The sequence below is a fragment of the Aegilops tauschii genome, chromosome 1 (assembly GCF_002575655.3).
Source record: "Aegilops tauschii subsp. strangulata cultivar AL8/78 chromosome 1, Aet v6.0, whole genome shotgun sequence".
In the NCBI taxonomy this organism is placed as follows: domain Eukaryota; kingdom Viridiplantae; phylum Streptophyta; class Magnoliopsida; order Poales; family Poaceae; genus Aegilops; species Aegilops tauschii.
In genome coordinates this window covers 460,763,138-460,776,724 of record NC_053035.3, presented here as the reverse complement: position 1 = coordinate 460,776,724, position 13,587 = coordinate 460,763,138, and the positions used below count along the sequence as shown (strand labels likewise).

The 13,587-nt window shown below is 46.4% G+C and overlaps 1 pseudogene; it reads right to left on the bottom strand.

The window, feature by feature from the left end:
• Positions 1-7,062: 7,062 nt before the first annotated feature.
• On the bottom strand, positions 7,063-11,952 carry LOC109786758 (uncharacterized; annotated as a pseudogene).
• Positions 11,953-13,587: the final 1,635 nt, after the last annotated feature.

Below are 13,587 nucleotides of genomic sequence, written 5' to 3'. Positions count from 1 at the left end.
TGAACGGACGTCCTTTAGGTAGGATGGTCCTGCTTCTTCTTGTGGTGTAATACTTCATCGTCGTCGTCATCTTCCATCTTCGGGTCGCCATACTTGTCGAAGTCTTGCTCATTGGCGACCCCATCCATTCCGATGATGTTCCTTTTGCCTCTCCTCATGACAACACGACTGGCCTTTGACGGGACGGTAATGAAGAAGCATTGGTCCACTTGGGAAGCCAGGCTCATTTTTCGCGGTGACGTTTGCGCCCGCGGTCTTGGATTTGGCTTCAGGTATAACCATGGTGGTGAAATACCGGTCTTCTTTTAGGACGCTCTTGGCCCATCTGACACGGAACATCGGGACCTTCTCTCCAGCATAGCTCAGCTCCCAGATCTCCTCGATCCTTTCGTAGTACATGTCCTTGTCGTTACCGGTGTAGGATTCCATCGTTACCCCGGAGTTCTGATAATCATTGCTCTTCATGTCCTTTTCCTCGGTGTAGAATGTGTAGTCATTGATATCGTACGCCTCATAGGTCATCAGGTTGTGCTCGGCGCCCTGTGACAAGGCGAATATGAGTTTTTCTTCCGCGGAAGAATCCTCATGTAAAGGGTACGACAGAAGCTTCTCCTTGAACCAGCGCGTGAAACATGAGTTGTGCTCTTTGATTATATCTCCGTCCGTCCTCTGTTGACCTCGGTCATTGTACATCTTCTCAATAAAGGTTTTGTGCTCTATCACCCAAGGATCGACCACGTCTATGTGTTGTAGCGCGACTAGGTTTGCTCTTTCAAAGTCGGCGAGTCGACCCTTGAAGTCGACATGCATTTCGCGGCGACCCTCGCGGTGACCCCATCCAGCGAACCTGCCGAGGTGCCTGTTGACGGGCAGACCAACGGGGTTCTCGATGCCTAGATAGTTCGTGCAGTAGGAGATGCACTCTTCGGTTAGAAAGCCCTTGGCTATGCTTCCATCTGGACGTGCCCTGTTGCGAACGTATCCTTTGATGACACCATTCATCCTTTCGAATGGCATCATACTGTGCAGGAACGTCGGCCCGAGTTGGATGATATCCTCCATGATATGGACCAGCAGATGCACCATAACGTCGAAGAATGCGGGCGGGAAGTAAATCTCAAGCTCGCATAGTATCACCACGATCTCTTCATGTAGCCTTCTGAGTTGCCTCACGCCAACCGACTTCCAAGAGATGACGTCGAAAAAGTTGCATAGGCCAAATAGCATTTCACGGATGTGCGCGTCCATGATCCCACGGATTGCAACTGGAAGTATCTGCGTCATCAGCACGTGACAGTTGTGAGACTTCATCCCGCTGAACTTCTGCTTCGCTGAGTCTAGGTATCTGCTTATCTTCCCCGCGTAACCGCAAGGAAGTTTTACTCCTACGAGGCAGGTGAAAAACTGCTCGATCTCCTCCTGACTTAGAGTGAAGCACGCGGGAGGGCAGTCATGTCCGATCTTCTTGGCCTTTTTGCCTTTGCGACGACTTTCCGTGTCCTTCGCCTCATCATCATCATCATTAGCGTGAAGCTCCTCCCTGATGCCCATTGATTTCAAGTCTGCCCTTGCTTTCGGCCCATCTTTGGTCCTCTCTGGCATGTTGAGCAGGGTACCAAGCAGACTCTCGCACACGTTCTTCGTGATATGCATGACATCAAGGCTGTGAGGCACACGGAGGATCTTCCAGTACGGCAAGTCCTAGAAAACAGACCTCATTTTCCATACCTTCAGCAGCGGCTCTGGCACCTTTCGCTTCTTTCCCGGCGGTGGGCACTCTTTCCAATTTTTCAACATCTCGTCTATTTCCTCGCCGCTCCTCGTACGCGGGCGTCTTCGGGGTTCGGTTTCACCATCGAACAGATCCTTGCGTTTTCTCCATGAGTCATCGTCGCGAAGCCACCTTTGATGTCCCATGAACACGGTTTTCGAAGACCCGGGATCTCTATCTAGCTGGCGATACGTTGTATCATCCATGCACCTGACGCATGCACAAAATCCGTGGACCACCTGCCCTGCGACATATCCGTAACCGAGATAGGCGTGCACCGTCGTGAGCAGTGCGACTCTCATAGGGAAATATTCTTTCTCTGCGGCGTCCCACGTATTGGCTGGCGTTTTCCACAGCGTGTCTAGCTCCTCTTTCAGCAGCCCCAGATACAGATTGATGTTGTTCCCTGGTTGTTTCGGCCCTTCAATTAGCACACTCATGTGAATGTACTTCCTCTTCATGCACAACCAGGGGGAAGGTTGTACATCCACACAAACACAGGCCATGTGCTATGTGTGCTTCTCTGGCTGCCAAACGGATTGAATCCATCGGTGCTCGCGCCCAGCATGATGTTCCTTGGATCGTCCCCAAATTCTGGGTGTTCGAAGTTCAACGCTTGCCACTGGCTCGCATCCTTAGGGTGACTCAACATCTTGTCTTTTTTATTTATCTCCGGATCATTTCCGTCATCTTCTCGCTTCTTCTCCTTCCTATCCGCGTGCCAACGCAGGAGCTTTGCTAGCTTAGGGTCCGTGAAATACCGCTGTAGACGAGGAGTGATCGGAAAGTACGACACCACTTTTCGAGGAGCTTTCTTCCTCTTCTTGTATCGAGTGACGCCGCACACCGGACATATGGTAGACTCCGCGTGCTCGTCCCGATAAACGATGCAATCGTTCATGCACACATGGTATTTCACGTGCGGTAAATCCAGAGGACACACGATTTTCTTCGCCTCCTCGAAACTGGTCGGGCACTTGTTCCCCTTGGGAAGACGTTCGTGCCAGGATGACATGTTCTCGTCGAAGCATGCGTCGGTCATTTTGTGTTTTACCTTCATCTCCAGAGCCATGAGCGTTACCTTCAGGCGGGTATCCTCGGGTCTGCATCCTTCATACAATGGAGTAACCGCGTCTATCTCCAGTTGATCCAGCTTGGCTTTCTCTCGGGCGACAGCTCTTGCGTTACCCGTCTGCTTAAGAAGCAGCTCTTGAATATGAGGGTCCTGCACCCAGCCCATCGATGGTCCATCATCGTCTGCTCCGTCATCTTCATCTTCATGATCATGCCCTTCGTCTTGATCTTCCTCATCATCATGTCTGGCATCTTCTACATGATGACTGTGTCCTGCATCTACTTCGTGATCATGTCCTGGAGATTCTTCGTCTTCTCGCCCACCCTCGCCGCGGTTGTCTTGCTGCCCTTCCTTATTTCTTGACCGGCCCCCATGGACGACTTCATAATCATCTTCATCACCTTGCCACCAATAGCCATCCATGAAACCACGCAAGAGCAGGTGGTCCCGCACCTGTCCAGAATCTGGGTCCATAAGGCTCTTCAGCTTGCATCTTCGACACGGACATCTTATCTCCGTCTCGTTCTTTTGAAGCATCTCGGCCTTCGCGGAGCTCAAAAACCTATTCACGATGCCTTCGGTCATCATGCGGACCATGGTCGCCTGCGGGGTAGAGCAAAACGATATTTTAGAACAAAAAAATTTTGGCACAACTTTGCCTAAAAATAGGACCAAAAAGAATGCATAGTGCCAAATTCTCGCCGAAACGGAAATGAATCAACATTCCGGCAAAATATTGGCAACTATCGCATTTCAAATACCGGTACCTGCAAACACAAACATATGCAACACCACAAACATACGTAGATCTAGGCCATAAAAAGTGTGTACGTTGTTGGAGGGAGAAAAAAGTAGATCTAGAACATAAAGAAAGCTTTCCCCTTACTTACCTATCAAAAAAAAGAAATTTAACCACTTAATTTGGGTGAATCTATGGTGCAAATGAGGTGAGGAGGAGGAGGCAGCCGAGACCAAGCTTGATAGAGGTGGAGAGAATGAAGTGGGGAAAGTGAGTGTGGTAGGTGGCTGTCAAAAATATCTAGCTGCTCCCAGGTTACCAATGGCGCACCTCCTAAGAATGCGCCATTGGTAACCAGGGTTACTAATGGCGCACCTGGTGTGTGGTGCGCCATTACTAGTTTTGAAAAAAAAAATTGTTAGTAGTGGCGCACCAGGGGATAGTGCACCATTACTAGTTTTACTACTAACAATTTTTTTTTCAAAACTAGTAATGGCGCACCACACACCAGGTGCGCCATTAGTAATATGGCCAATAATGGCGCACCTATATCTGGTGCGCCACTGCTAGCTATATAGCAGTGGCGCACCACATACATGGTGCGTCATTAATGTCCATATTAGCTATAGCCGTTTTTCTAGTAGTGAACGTGCCAACATTCGTTAGGCCCATTCCAATTGGGCTAAAAACGATTATGGGCCGTAATTTGCATGTAGCCCACTAAAAATATCTGGGCCTAAATAAGCATAAGCTTTCATATTTTTGGTAGGCATGTGCACCTAGTGGGCCTTTAACAGGCTTAAACATAATTTGGGCCCTCGGTAATAATAGGCTGTTAACATGTATAAATATCTCGAGCCCATAAATAACATGGGCCTTTAATAGGCCGAAAGTGAGATTGGGCCCTGATTGTGCCAAATAACCCACTGGTCTTTTGCAGGCGGAAATGTATCTCAGCTCCTGGTGGCCCATTTACAATGCATATCGTTCACAAGCCGAAATTCAGACGGGCTGTAAATGCGCCGACCTACTACACGGGCCTTTAACAGGCCGGAAGTTCTGTCGAGCTTGATTAGTATAGTTTTATATGGGCTTTTAATAGGCCCGATGTGAAGTTGGGCCACATATGGCCCATGGATTTCGTCCGACGTTAACAGGCCGAAAATCACAACAGGCTGGAAGTGGCCCAAATCTACAGTGGGCCTCTAACAGGCCGAATGTCAGACATGGCTGAATATGACCCAAATCCTTCACGGTCGTTTATGGGCCGAAAGTTTCAAGGGCCAAAAAATGGGCCCAAATGAAGCAAGACCTTTAACAGGCCGGAAACACACCGGGCCGTAATTCAGCCCAAATACTTAGCGGACTGTTAACGGGCCAGAAGTGACCATGGGCTGCGATGATGACAAGTTTAGAATGGACCGTTGACGGGCCGATTTGACAATAGTTGTACGGGCCTTACCTGCGAATGGGCCGTCTGCAAGTCGGCCGTTAATGGGCCAGCCCGCTAATTTTGACTGGGCCAGCCTTTTTAACCTAAATGGGCCGTTGTTGGGCCTTTCCATGTGTCGACGTATCATAGGCGCCTCCTGTCCATTGGGCGGTTGACACCTGTCCTTTTCGGATGCTGACACGTGGTTGCTATAGCCAATGATAATTTTACACGTGGAAAATCCCCATTGGTCGAGCCTGTTAACGGGTTATCGGATCCAAACCGGAACCCGATAGCTTAACGGTGACCCGTTACGGTGGATGCCACGTGTCAGTCACCCTTGACGAAAGCACTTCTATGACGCGCGATTTATCGTCGTGGAAGTGGACACTTCCGTGATGATAATTTTGGTAATGTCATGGAACACTTCTACGACAGCACAGGTATGACTATCTTGATTCTGTCATGAAATCGTCATGGATGTACATGCATGACAGAAAACGTGACCTACTGTGACAAACACGTATCATCACGGAAGTGTATTTTTTGTAGTGTGATCAACATGTGAAGATAGGCGCGGGGGAGGGGGTGACTTGTGAGTATTTAACAAAGCAAAAAATGCTTTGTCTACAAGTTGCAAATATTACAACAACCACTTCATTTCATCCTGATTAGTTAGAACCCCAAATCCACGGTCCATGATGTTGCTATAAATTGGATAAAAAGTTCATTTCATCCTGATTAGTTAGAACCCCAAATCCATGGTCCAATGTTGTTATAAATTGGATAAAATGGATCGGGGTCCCCGCCCTTTTCTAAGTCATATTTTCCCACGTGTACCGCTTCCAGATATTACTATACTAACTACACTTGACATGTAATTACATGGCGACTAAGAGGATGTGAACTATAAACAAAACTACTAACTGTTTTGAGGAACATATACCATGTCTTCAATTTACTCTTCAGTAGCATGTCATCAATTACTAGTACCTAATTAGTGATATCTTGACCTTTTGTACATACAATTTGTAGTCTGCCACACTTTTCCATTACTTTAAAAATGCCATACATTATGCATACCTTCTACAGTTTCTTTTCCTGTTCATATTAAGCGCATTACTTAGGACATAATATATCTCAAATAGTGAGGTGCAGAATAAAGTTCGTGTAAAAGATATGAACTGATCATGTATTGAGCAGAAGGTCAAATACATCCAGGAAATCCACCTTCCAAGATTCTACTAAAATACAATACCATTATCGATATCTTTCTAGGGTCTTGGTTGGATCTTGGGTACCCAAGCTAAAAACAATAGATAATTGAATAAATAAACGCACCCAATCTCCCGCATCTAAATAAGACCTTTGTGCCCTCTCAATTGTAGTATAAAACTGGAGATGAGTTTATCTTCCATTTCTCAACATTGTATCACGCCCAACAAAACATCACTAATATCCTAAGAAAGCGATCAAAACTTACCGATTTTAGCAATTTGCTAATGTTCCTAGAAATTTTGTTCTACATCAATAAACATTATCACACTCAAGGATAGTCCAACTTTCATGATGAGTTAAAATAAATATAAGATTTAGTCACACTTTTGATACATAAACTTGCATTCCATGTACTATTTCATACGTAAACTTGAAAAATGACACAAATCGACCCTGCAACTTGTGTTTCGGGTGCATTTAACTACATTTCCGTTTGTTGTCATGAACTTTCTGTTAAATACAGGGCACGCTCCATACCTGCATGTGGGCCACAGACGCCGGTAGATCATCCTTGATGAGGCCATGTCTGCTCACACAAAATGAGGGGAGGTGTCACATGACAAAAACTATAGTATACCATGCCACGTGTATAAGCTTAATTCCAAATTTATTATTACATCGTATACTAGGAACTTGAAATGACAAACACAAAGATACATGACAAGGTCAAAGTTGAGACCAAAACGTGCTTGTGAAAATCATGAAACTGGAACACCAAATATGTGTGTATTGAGAGAAGGAAACGAAAGCAAATTGAGCTTATGCGTCTAGTGGTGATCCTTGACGATTTTCTCTGTGGTGCCGGTGGTTGTGTCCTTGGTGGCGGTGTTGCCGGTACTGCTAGCGTTGGTGTTGTCACCGCCCATGCCCAGCGTGTTGGACACGATGTCTTTGGCGCCCACCACGGCGTTCACCATCGTCTCACCGGCCTGCTGGAGGACGCTGCCGGTCATGTCCTTGCTGGTGATGGTGGACTCCTTGGCGTACTGCACCACGTCGTACGTCCTGTCCTGCGTGTACTACGCGGTCTCCGCGGCCTTCTGCCTGGCCGCCTCGGCGGTCTCCGCTGCCTTCTGCTTCGCCATCTCTGTCTTCTCGCTGAGGAAGCTGTCGGTCTAGTCCTTGCTCTCCACGATGCGGTCCTTGGCTGCCTGTGTGGTCTCGGAGGTATTGTCCTTGGCGACCTGCGCAATCTCGGAGGCCTTGTCCTTGGCCGCCTGCGTCATCTGGGATGCCATGTCTGTGGCCTCGCCGGCCTTCTGCTTGGTGGCCTCCGTGGCGCCTTGCCCCTGCCCGGACGCGTGGGGCCCACACGCAAGTATGGAGTGTGTGTCAACTGATGTGCAATGTTTAATGGAGAATTAACGGGGACAAACAGAAATGTAGTTAAATGTATCCGAAACACAAGTTGTAGGTCCGATTTGTGTCATTTTTCAAGTTTATGTATGAACATGTACATCGAGTGCAAGTTTATGTACCAAAAGTGTAATTAACTCTAAATATAATTTGTATTAAACTTTTATACTTCTTTATAATTCATTTTTTACATACCATAATGTAAACATGTATATTTTTTAATTACTTAGTTAGCCTAGTTAACGACAAAACAATAATGATAAATATTAATTATATGTTTTTTCTTATATAGTTTTATTGTATATAATTGCAAACCACACTTTAATTGCGCTAGATGTAAATAGTATTAAGTTATGCCAGTTTTGTCATTTTATAGACATTTGCCGTAAAAAGATCGTGAAAGCAAATCTCTTAAATGCAATTTTTTAAAATGACAAAATTGCACGCATATTTGAATTGTTATTCTAATATTTTCACAACTCCTTAAATTGTGGTATATATATGTATGCGTATGTCTGTATACTTTAATATCCTTCTAGAGTATTTCTTTACAGAGAATTCCAAATGATATTGATTAACAAATACTCCCTCCATCCCTAAATATAGACCTTTTAGTAATTCAACTATCGACTACATACAGTGTTGGAAATATGAGCAATTTACCGAATAATTTTATTAACAGAAATACTAGATAAAGCACAACCAATATGAGCAACCAGCTGATCTCCAACATCATTGTCATTCATTAAATGTTTTCGCAACCAACTGCCGAAAGTCTCCATGTGGGCCTTTCTAATCCAGGATTCAGGCTTCCCCGGGTTGTCCGAGCGTAAAATATTCTTGTGTTGCTCGAAGTACGGAGCCACCAAGCTGGAATTTTGCAGAACTGTGTGGTGTGCTTCAGTCATAGAATGACCGTCCATACATATCGTGGATTCCCTTCCGATCTTGCCTTTTCCACTTAGTCTCCCCTCGTGCCGCGATTGAGGAATACCAATCGGCTTAAGGTCAGGAACATAGTCAATACAGAACTCAATTACCTCCTCATTTCCATAGCCCTTGACGATGCTTCCTTCTGGCCTAGCACGGTTACGAACATATTTCTTTAATACTCCCATGAACCTCTCAAAGGGGAACATATTGTGTAGAAATACAGGACCGAGAATGGAAATCTCTTCGACTAGGTGGACCAGGAGGTGCGTCATAATATCGAAGAAGGATGGTGGGAACACCAACTCGAAACTGACAAGGCATTGGACCACATCGTTCTGTAACCGTGGTAGATCTTCTGGATTGATTACCTTCTGAGAGATTGCCTTGAGGAATGCACATAGCTTCACAATGGCTACTCGAACATTTTCCGGTAGGAGCCCCCTCAAAGCAATCGGAAGCAATTGCGTCATAATCACATGGCAGTCGTGAGACTTCAGGTTTTGGAACTTTTTCTCCGCCATGTTTATTATTCCCTTTATATTCGACGAGAAGCCAGACGGGACCTTCATACTGCTCAGGCATTCAAAAAAATGACCTTCTCTTCTTTGGTAAGAGCGTAGCTGGCACGACCTTGAAACCATTCCGGATGCCGGTCATCTGGGTCTTTCAAAAGTTGCTGGTCCTGCCGTGCTTCCTTTGTATCATTTGTCTTCCCATACACGCCCAAGAAGCTTAGCAGGTTCATGCAAATATTCTTCGTAACATGCATCACGTCGATTGCAGAGCGGACATCTAGGACTTTCCAATATTCTAGCTCCCAAAATATAGATTTCTTCTTCCACATGGGTGCGTGCCCGTCAACTCCCCGCGGAACTGATTGTCCGTCAGGACCCTTTCCAAAGATGACTTTCAAATCCTTGACCATATCAAATATCTCAGCACCAGTACGTTCCGCAGGCTTCGGCCGGTGATCTGCCTTCCCGTTGAAATGCTTGCCTTTCTTTCTTACGTTATGTTTTCGGGGAAGAAATCGACGATGACCCAGGTACATGTTCTTCTTACAATTAACCAAACGTACACTTTCAGTCTCATGTAAGCAGTGCGTGCATGCATTGTATCCCTTATTTGTCTGTCCCGAAAGGTTACTGAGAGCAGGCCAATCGTTGATGGTTACAAAAAGCAACGCTCGTAGGTCAAATTCCTCTCCTTTGTGCTCATCCCAGACACGTACACCAGGTCTGGCCCACAACTGTAAAAGTTCTTCAACTAATGGCCTTAGGTACACATCGATGTCGTTGCCGGGTTGCTTAGGGCCTTGGATGAGCACTGGCATCATAATGAACTTCCGCTTCATGCACAACCAAGGAGGAAGGTTGTAGATGCATAGAGTCACGGGCCAGGTGCTATGGCTGGAGCTCTGCTCGCCAAAAGGATTCATGCCATCAGTACTTAGACCAAATCTTATGTTCCTTGCGTCAGCTGCAAAATCTTTGAACACTCTGTCGATCTTTCTCCATTGCGTTCCATCAGCGGGGTGTCTCAACTCCCCGTCGGACTTACGGTCCTCTTTGTGCCATCGCAACGACTTGGCATGCTTTTTGTTCATGAACAGACGTTTCAACCGTGGTATTATAGGAGCATACCACATCACCTTGGCGGGAACCCTCTTCCTGGGTTTCTCGCCCTCAACATCGTCACCAGGGTCATCGCCTCTGATCTTATAACGCAATGCAGTGCATACAGGGCATTCATTCAAATTCTCGTATTCACCGCGGTAGAGGATGCAGTCGTTAATGCATGCATGTATCTTCAGAACCTCTAAACCTAGAGGGCAGACAACCTTCTTTGCTTCGTACGTACTGGCGGGCAACTCGTTATTCTTCGGAAACATATTCTTCAACATTTTCAGCAAATTTTCAAATGATGAGTCACCTACACCTTCCTGTGCCTTCCATTTTAGCAAATCCAGTGTGCAGCCCAGCTTTTTCAGACTATTATCGCATCCTGGATACAACGACTTTTTGTGATCCTCTAACATGCGATCCAAATTCTCCCTCTCCTTGTCAGTTTCGCAGCGTCTCTGTGCATCAGCAATGGTCCGACCAAGATCATCAGCGGGCTCATCATGTGCCTCTTCTTCACCTTCACCTAACCCTTCCCCACCTTCAGCATCATCCTCCATGAAAGTATCACCGAAATGATCATGATAGTTGTCATCGATATCATCCCCTTCTTCATCTTCTTCCATTCTAACCCCTCTTTCTCCATGCTTGGTCCAACAATTATAGCTTGGCATGAAACCGTGCCGAAGCAGGTGCATGTGAACGTCTCTTGAGGAGGAGTAACCCTTCTGATTCTTACAGACAGCACATGGACAGATAATAAAACCTTGCTGCTTGTTCGCATTTGCCACTACGAGGAAATCTTTCAAACCCGTAGTGAACTCGCCGGAGAGTCGGGGACCGTACATCCATTGCCGATTCATCTGCATTATTATTATATAAAGTATATAATTAACCATCATGCATTTGTTAAACTAACTAGCTAGAAATAATACAAATTAAACAATGAACTACACACATGCATATTTTATCAATGACACATGAAAGGTTCAAGTTGCTAACCGCGATCGCGGAGGAAAAATAAATGAGAAAGCTCAAGTGTGGCTCGGACACTTCATATCATGTTTGTTTCAGGCTCTCGGGCATTTCATCAAACACCTTGTGTGCATAGGAGGAACCAAAAGCAAACCCACCACCCCCTTCTGAAAATTGTGAAGTGAGCTGAGTGAAGTGAAGTGAGCTGAGTCCTATATATAGGGATGGGCCTTTAGTCCCGGTTGGCCTGGCCAACGCAACTAAAGGCCTTCGGGGACCTTTAGTCGCGGTTGGCCAGGCCAACCGGGACTAAAGCCCCTCCCGTCCGCCAGCTGGATGGGCCTTTAGTCCCGGTTGGCCTGGCCAACCGCGACTAAAGGCCTTCGGGGACCTTTAGTCCCGGTTGGCCAGGCCAACCGGGACTAAAGCCCCTCCCGTCCGCCAGCTGTCGACCGAGCGCGCTGGGCCCAGATAGTTGGTCGCGGGTCTCCTCCCGAACCGTGACTAAAGACCCCTTTGGTCGCGGTTCGATTGTTTTGGGGACTAATGGGGGCGTATGGAAGCCTCTTTTTCTACTAGTGTGATAAAACAAGTCATGTGATTTGACAGAGAGAAGTTAAATAGCATCTGCATATATGAACTAGAACCGAACACATCTAGAACAGACACTAGAGCAAGAAGTTGTGACAGAACCTCTAACACGAAGAGTATGAGAACGTACGGAACAGGAGTAGATGCACCGGTCTTGGGGTCGGTGTCCTCGCCAGCCATGTCGTCGAGGAGGTTGTCGACGTCGGGAAAGAAGTCGTCGTCGGGGAAGTAGTCGTCGGAGTCCGGGGCGTCCATGACGAAAAAGTCAGTAGTCGCGCTGAGCGCTCCCCAAAAACCTTATCACCCTTCTCCCGTACAGGATTTAAAGAGGTGCGATTTCGGAGGCCTACTGTCCCGACCTGCGGTGCACACCGCAAGCCGGGATGGGGAAGAACGTAGCAGCAGCGCAGTGCTCAGGAACTTGTGGCGAGAGGAAGAAGAGGTTGTGTTGCGTCTCTCTGAGAGGAGCGACCTCCCTTTTATAGGCGCAAGAGAAGGAGGCGAGAGGCTGCGCTGAGAGCTGAAGAGAACGAGGGAGACGAAACGAACAGGCAGCAGGTGAAGAGGTGCGCCGTTCGTATTCAATCTCCACTACAGCAAAACGTTTCAGCTTCTGCGTGACCTTTCGTATACCCGTTGTGCGTGGCAAAAATTTAGACATCGGCTCGGCTCATTCCCGCAACCCGCGGCGCGGCGGGCGGCGGAGGAGGAGCGCGCGCGGATGTTCCTCTTGTTCTCATCCTCATACATGTGGAGAAAGAGCCTCCCTTATAAAGAGATCCAACTCCCTCTAAGCTAGCAATGTGGGACTAAACTTTAGTTCCACCTCTTGCCTTGCACGAATGGGCTGCGTGGACCTCTAGGATTTATTAGGAATTTCTGAAACTGCTATTGGGCTTGGCCCAAAATAGAAAAAAAATCCAGCATACAGATATATATATAGACATACTTTAGAGTGCAGATTTATTCATTTTGCTCCGTATATAGTCTATAGTGGAATCTCTAAAGGTCTTATATTTAGGAACGGAGGGAGTATATTAATATTGCTTTCAAATTCTCGATTAGAAAGCACGGAAACCTCTATAGCAAAAATTGATTTGAACACCCCACTCTCGCTTGTCAACGATTATTTTCTTGCATGTACCTCGGTCTACCGCTTCGCACAAGGAAGCTCCATCGGACCAAATATCATTCCTCTGATAAAAGTTGGAGCAAAGGTCTCAAGGCATACATGATATTGCCATGTTGTGGTAGGACGGATGGTTGGGGCGTACTGAAAGGATCAAAGATGTCAACTAGGGGAGGAAATGGGAATAACCAACTATGGGTTTTCAGCTTTTATTTACAAGGTTAGGGATAAATATGATAAAGTTAGTTCTCTAAACATGCAACTATGTGACACAACACACAATCCCACATGACAAGGTAAGCTACCTATACAAGGTAAAGCAAGTCACCAAGCTAGCGCCTCTGATTCGGCTCTATGATGAGGCCTGCCTAGACATCCAAGCTTTGTCTCATGCTTCATCATGGAATGCCACTAACTTTGCTCCCTCATAATCCGAAAAGCAAACTCTGCTCCACCATCTGGGCTCTGTGGGGTGCAACATAGGTTCCATGAGTCGGCAGATGCACGAGACTATGATGTATATATCTTCTTGCGCAAATATGTGGTGCAGAATATCAAAATTCTAAAGCATGCCATTTGCCATCCTAACATACATACACGATATTATAATGTGTGCACAACTAAACATCCAAATAGCATTACCTGGAGTGATGTTGTTACCTAAGATTACTATCATTCGAGGTAAT